Source organism: Bufo bufo, chromosome 2 (genome assembly GCF_905171765.1).
Source record: "Bufo bufo chromosome 2, aBufBuf1.1, whole genome shotgun sequence".
In the NCBI taxonomy this organism is placed as follows: Eukaryota; Metazoa; Chordata; class Amphibia; order Anura; family Bufonidae; genus Bufo; species Bufo bufo.
In genome coordinates this window covers 27,178,662-27,186,107 of record NC_053390.1, presented here as the reverse complement: position 1 = coordinate 27,186,107, position 7,446 = coordinate 27,178,662, and the positions used below count along the sequence as shown (strand labels likewise).

General features: G+C 46.6%; 1 pseudogene; it reads left to right on the top strand.

Moving 5' to 3' along the window:
- The window catches only part of LOC120990672, a 138,122-nt pseudogene that overhangs the window by 108,853 nt on the left and 21,823 nt on the right, over positions 1–7,446 (top strand).

Sequence of the window (7,446 nt, the reverse complement as noted above, 5' to 3'; positions counted from 1 at the left end):
CATCTGTGCCGAGGTCCCAGCACCTAGCAGGCCACAGGCCTGAAGCCTGGTCTATGAGTGCCCTACCAACCAAAATCATCATTCTTCTTATATGAGGTACATTTGTATATGTAAATGGAGGAAATAAAACAACTACTCTCAGTCTCCTCTCCTCAGGCACTGAGGAGTTGGAGAAAGCTCTACATCTGTATCCCCCTTCAAGTCTCCTTTCCCTGGGAAGACAATTCCTTTCTCCTAAGAAGCTTTTATGGTGAATGGGGGGAAAATATCTGATTTATTTTCCATGAGCCCCTGACAGCTCCATTAGAGAAACTGCCGCCCTGCTGGACAGGAACCTGTGAGATCACTGAAACCCCCATCCTCCTCTGTAGGAAGATTCATTAGAAGGAAAGTGGGCACTGATTATCTGGTGACTATGGTGTCTGTTGGGGTGGGGGGGGGGGGTACATATATTTTTTCCAGGGAAATGGGTAAGAGTAAGGATCTGTCCGACTTTAGGGCCAAAACAAGATGTGCAGAGTACTGGGTAAAATCATCTCCAGAGCGACCAGTCATGTGGACCATGTGTGTCACTTACCTGGGGAAGAAATGGAATGAGGTTCCGGGTATTATGTGGATGGCCAGGTGGGTGCGCATTACATACCTTGGGAACAGACAGTACTAGGTGCCAGGTGCACAATGGGAAGAAAATAGGCTGCCGGAGATAGTGCAATGCTCGGGGCAATGTTATTTCCGGGAACTTTGGCTTCAGATTCCCAGATCTCAATTCGAGCTTAATCTGTGGGATTTGCTGGAAAAATAAGACGATCCATGGAGGCCACACCGAGCAACTTACAGGACCTGCCTTAGAAGCTGGTCTCCTCTTGTCTGTAGACCTGGGCTATGGTCACTGAATGAACGTGAGAAGAATCGATCCTAACTCCCTCCCATGGTGAGAATCCTCCTCCTGAGCCGTATTCTACCTCCCCTGAAGTGGGAAAGATGCAGGTAGCTCCCATCCTGACGGACTTGTATCTGAGGCAGTTACTATGGGATTCCTTTTACCCATTGCCCTCCGTCGTCTGCTGAGCTTGAATCTGTCCACCTCCGGTTCTGTCTATTCCACCTTATGTCATGTCCTGTACGCCATAATGTTTCTTCACTGTGTGGGGCACTGATGGCGGTTAGAAACGTGACAACACTTATAACTGACCCTACACTATTCCTGGAAGGAGTTTATAAAAGGGGATGTTTTGGCTCCACTCGGTGTGGAGTGTCATAAATATAGGAGGATAGGTCATCAGTGACAAAAACTCAGAAAACCCCTTTCAGATTAGAAAATTCATAGCCATAACTCATGTTTAGAATAATCCACCAAAATTCTCTGGAAGTCATAGAGCTGGTGACTTTTGTGTATACAATTACCCATATGACTCAGGAGGGCAAAGGGGCTGAGCCTGAACCCCTAAATATGTATCATGAACTGACAACCAGGGTCAGAACGTGGCGGTACGCCTAGCTATAGGTCTGGCCAAGTTTACATTGAGTGTGTTCCTGTGAGACCGTTGTGGGCCAAGGCTTAGGACAAAATCTAAGGGCTTTGTTCTGGCAGTTCCCTGGTATTCACCCTATACAGGGATCCGGACTTTGCCGCAAGGAACCAACCAGGCCGCTACCTCTTGAAGTACCTCCTGGTATAGCTGGCTGCTAACCCACGGGGTTCAGAGACGCAGGCAAAAAAGTGTAGTCTGAACACAGTCCAAAATACAGACAGGCCTTGCATATTCCAAATAGCAGTTCCAAGGTCAGGACAGGCTGAGTACGAGTGTAGTCCAGGTCACAGTTCCAAGGTCTGGGCAGGCGGCGAGGAGCAGAATTGGTAGACAAAAAAGGTTTGGTACATGGGAATTCAGAAGGGATCACCTCAAAAGCTAAGACGAGGAGGTGGATCTACATCCCAGCTAAATAGGGAGGCCGATCGGCAACCTAACCAGCGCCTGTAGCGGGGCAGGAGGAAAAGGTTAAGGGCTCAATCAGCTTTATGTGGATCCGCTTTTTTTGGGAACATTCAGCATGTCTGCAAAAAAAAACATTGCCTTCCGTTTTTTTGCTGATCCATAGACTTCAATAGGGCCGTGTCCTGATTTTTAATGACAAGTATAGGACAGGTTTCTTTTTTTTTTTGCCGAGCCGTGCAATGGAAGAAAAGGGCCATATAGAAGTAAACAGCATCTAATCCGCAAAAAAAACGGATCCACATTTTTTGCGGACAGCATACGGTCTTCTGAATGAGCCCTAACTCACATAGTGCTGGAAGGAGTTCATTAGTCCCAGGACATACAGGGAGAATGGAGCGATGCCTGCACTTGCCCGAAACAGCAGGACAGGGGCAGATACGAGGCATTCTAACTGCGGTGCAGCTGACGGATGGTGGCTCCGTGGCGTGTGGATGTGAGGACGTGTTTGGAGGGGTCGCTTAATTCTTTGGTAGCCTTTAACGTAGGTGAGTGTGGATGCGGAGTTTCCCCTTACAGTCACATCCAAAGTTATGGGTGCAGGGAGTGCCAGAGTGACCCCTGGGTGTGTTGTGTGTGCGATTTTGGGACACTGCGTTAAAGGAGTTGTCCGCTTTTTTGCTACTGATGACCTATGTTCAGGATAGGTCATCAATATCAGATCGGCGGGGGCTCTGTAGTCATCACTTGAACAGACGGAGCCGTCCCATAGCAGTGAATGGGGACGCCATGCTTGTAATTACACTGCTCGTCGCTGCAATTGCTGTGGCGATCAGGAAAACAGAGCAGAGAAGGCAGCGCTCGTATGAGAGCTGCCTTCTCTTTAAACAGCTGATCGGCGGGGGTGCCGGGTGTTGGACCGCCGTCGTTCGAATATTGAGGACCTATCCTGAGGACAGCTCATCAGAAAAAAGCAGCAGACAACCCCTTTAACCACCTCCGGACCGCCTAACGCACGGATGCGTCCGGAAGGTGGTTGATTCATTCCTCCTGGACGCATCCGTGCGTCATCTCGCGAGACGCGAGATTTCCTGTGAACGCGCGCACACAGGCGCGCGCGCTCACAGGAACGGAAGGTAAGCGAGTGGATCTCCAGCCTGCCAGCGGCGAACGTTCGCTGGCAGGCTGGAGATGCGATTTTTTTAACCCCTAACAGGTATATTAGACGCTGTTTTGATATCAGCGTCTAATATACCTGCTACCTGGTCCTTGGTGGTCCCATTTGCTTGGATCGACCACCAGAGGACACAGGTAGCTCAGTAAAGTAGCACCAAACACCACTACACTACACCCCCCTCCTGTCACTTATTAACCCCATATAGACTCTCTGATCACCCCCCTGTCATTGATCACCCCCCTTTCATTGATCACCCCCCTGTAAGGCTCCATTCAGATGTCCGTATGATTTTTACGGATCCACTGATACATGGATCTGATCCGCAAAACGCATACGGACGTCTGAATGGAGCCTTACAGGGGGGTGATCAATGACGGGGGTGATCACCCCATATAGACTCCCTGATCACCCCCCTGTCATTAATCACCCCCCTGTAAGGCTGCATTCAGATGTCCGTATGATTTTTACGGATCCACTGATACATGGATCGGATCCGCAAAACACATACGGACATCTGAGAGGAGCCTTATAGGGGGGTGATCAATGACTGTGGTGATCACCCCATATAGACTCCCTGATCACCCCCCTGTCATTGATCACCCCCCTGTCATTGATCACCCCCCTGTAAGGCTCCATTCAGACATTTTTTTGGCCAAGGGTAGCGGAAATTATTATTTTTTTCTTACAAAGTCTCATATTCCACTAACTTGTGTCAAAAAATAAAATCTCACATGAACTCACCATGCCCCTCACGGAATCCAAATGCGTAAAATTATTTAGACATTTATATTCCAGACTTCTCCTCACGCTTTAGGGCCCCTAGAATGCCAGGGCAGTATAAATACCCCACATGTGACCCCATTTCGGAAAGAAGACACCCCAAGGTATTCCGTGAGGGGCATATTGAGTCCATGAAAGATTGAAATTTTTGTCCCAAGTTAGCGGAAAGGGAGACTTTGAGAGAAAAAAATATATATATATCAATTTCCGCTAACTTGTGCCAAAGAAAAAAAAAAATTCTATGAACTCGCCATGCCCCTCATTGAATACCTTGGGGTGTCTTCTTTCCAAAATGGGGTCACATGTGGGGTATTTATACTGCCCTGGCATTCTAGGGGCCCTAAAGCATGAGAAGAAGTCTGGGATCCAAATGTCTAAAAATGCCCTCATAAAAGGAATGTGGGCCCCTTTGCGCATCTAGGCTGCAAAAAAGGGTCACACATCTGGTATCGCCGTACTCAGGAGAAGTTGGGCAATGTGTTTTGGGGTGTCATTTTACATATACCCATGCTGGGTGAGATAAATATCTTTACAAGTGACCCCATTTTGGAAAGAAGACACCCCAAGGTATTCCGTGAGGGGCATGGCGAGTTCCTAGAATTTTATATTTTTTGTCACAAGTTAGCGGAAAATGATGTGTTTTTTTTTTGTTTTGTTTTTCTTACAAAGTCTCATATTCCACTAACTTGTGACAAAAAATAAAAACTTCCATGAACTCACTATGCCCATCACGAAATACCTTTGGGTCTCTTCTTTCCAAAATGAGGTCACTTGTGGGGTAGTTATACTGCCCTGGCATTTTAGGGGCCGAATGCGTGAGAAGTGGTTTGAAATCAAAATCTGTAAAAAATGGCCGGTGAAATCCGAAAGGTGCTCTTTGGAATGTGGGCCCCTTTGCCCACCTAGGCTGCAAAAAAGTGTCACACATCTGGTATCCCCGTACTCAGGAGAAGTTGGGCAATGTGTTTTGGGGTGTCTTTTTACATATACCCATGCTGGGTGAGAGAAATATCTTGGCAAAAGACAACTTTTCCCATTTTTTTATACAAAGTTGGCATTTGACAGAGATATTTATCTCACCCAGCATGGGTATATGTAAAATGACACCCCAAAACACATTGCCCAACTTCTCCTGAGTACGGAGATACCAGATGTGTGACACTTTTTTGCAGCCTAGGTGGGCAAAGGGGCCCACATTCCAAAGAGCACCTTTCGGATTTCACCGGCCATTTTTTACAGATTTTGATTTCAAACTCCTTACCACACATTTGGGCCCCTAGAATGCCAGGGCAGTATAACTACCCCACAAGTGACCCCATTTTAGAAAGAAGACACCCCAAGGTATTCGCTGATGGGCATAGTGAGTTCATAGAAGTTTTTATTTTTTGTCACAAGTTAGTGGAATATGAGACTTTGTAAGAAAAAATAAAATAAAAATCATCATTTTCCGCTAACTTGTGACAAAAAATAAAAAGTTCTATGAACTCACTATGCCCATCAGCGAATACCTTAGGGTGTCTACTTTCCGAAATGGGGTCATTTGTGGGGTGTTTGTACTGTCTGGGCATTGTAGAACCTCAGGAAACATGACAGGTGCTCAGAAAGTCAGAGCTGCTTCAAAAAGCGGAAATTCACATTTTTGTACCATAGTTTGTAAACGCTATAACTTTTACCCAAACCATTTTTATTTTACCCAAACATCTTTTTTTTTTATCAAAGACATGTAGAACAATAAATTTAGAGAAAAATTTATATATGGATGTCGTTTTTTTTGCAAAATTTTACAACTGAAAGTGAAAAATGTCATTTTTTTGCAAAAAAATCGTTAAATTTCGATTAATTTCGATTAATAACATATAAAATAAAATGTCAGCAGCAATGAAATACCACCAAATGAAAGCTCTATTAGTGAGAAGAAAAGGAGGTAAAATTCATTTGGGTGGTAAGTTGCATGACCGAGCAATAAACGGTTAAAGTAGTGTAGGTCAGAAGTGTAAAAAGTGGCCTGGTCTTTCAGGGTGTTTAAGCTAAGGGGGCTGAGGTGGTTAAATTAGGAGGTGCAAGGCAAACCCAGGAGGCGCCACTGAGTGACTGCAGATCTGAGACTGAGAACGGCCACCACAAGGGAGTTACAAAACTGTGGCTGAGAAGCAACTCACTACCTCAGGGACTGACCCACTGCGGGCAGACGAACCACAGCCTCAGGGTGGAAGACACAGAAGACCACATTAAAGAAAGCCACCGAGTCATCCAGGAGAGACAGACCACGGATCCTCTCCTCCTTCCCTAGTAACTGGACCACGAAGGTAATGAAGAGCTCACCAATCATCTGCTGCTTCAAAAAGGGGCATCTGCCCCAGACATCCCCAGAAGCTCCTGGAGGAGAATGAATCCAGCAGGAACCTCCTGAGATCCTTCAGGTGAATGGAGCCTATCAATATGTCTGACTTATAAGGAAATGCAGGGACCTAATGTGATGTTTAAAGAGTCTGTGGAGCTCCTCCATTACATGTCACTGCACACACGTGTATACACTGCACATGACGGCCCTTACCTTGTGATATAAGAGGCTGGTGCTCCTCCATTACATGTCACTGCACACACGTGTATACACTGCACATGACGGCTCTTACCTTGTGATATAAGAGGCTGGTGCTCCTCCATTACATGTCACTGCACACACGTGTATACACTGCACATGACGGCTCTTACCTTGTGATATAAGAGGCTGGTGCTCCTCCATTACATGTCACTGCACACACGTGTATACACTGCACATGACGGCTCTTACCTTGTGATATAAGAGGCTGGTGCTCCTCCATTACATGTCACTGCACACACGTGTATACACTGCACATGACGGGTCTTACCTTGTGATATAAGAGGCTGGTGCTCCTCCATTACATGTCACTGCACACACGTGTATACACTGCACATGACGGCCCTTACCTTGTGATATAAGAGGCTGGTGCTCCTCCATTACATGTCACTGCACACACGTGTATACACTGCACATGTCGGCTCTTACCTTGTGATATAAGAGGCTGGTGCTCCTCCATTACATGTCACTGCACACACGTGTATACACTGCACATGACGGCTCTTACCGTGTGATATAAGAGGCTGGTGCTCCTCCATTACATGTCACTGCACACACGTGTATACACTGCACATGACGGCTCTTACCTTGTGATATAAGAGGCTGGTGCTCCTCCATTACATGTCACTGCACACACGTGTATACACTGCACATGTCGGCTCTTACCTTGTGATATAAGAGGCTGGTGCTCCTCCATCATGGCCTCCTTGTACAGATCCTTGTGTCCTTCTATATACTCCCACTCCTCCATGGAGAAATAGACAGTGACATCCTGACACCTTATAGGAACCTGACAACACAATGACACCGTCATCACCCAGACCCCTCCAGTGCTGTTACTGGAGAATTTCCCAGCATTCCCAGCAGTGTCACCTCTCCAGTCAGCAGCTCCATCATCTTGTGGGTGAGCTCTAGGATCTTCTGCTCATGTATCAGGGGGTGAGGCTCTGTGATGG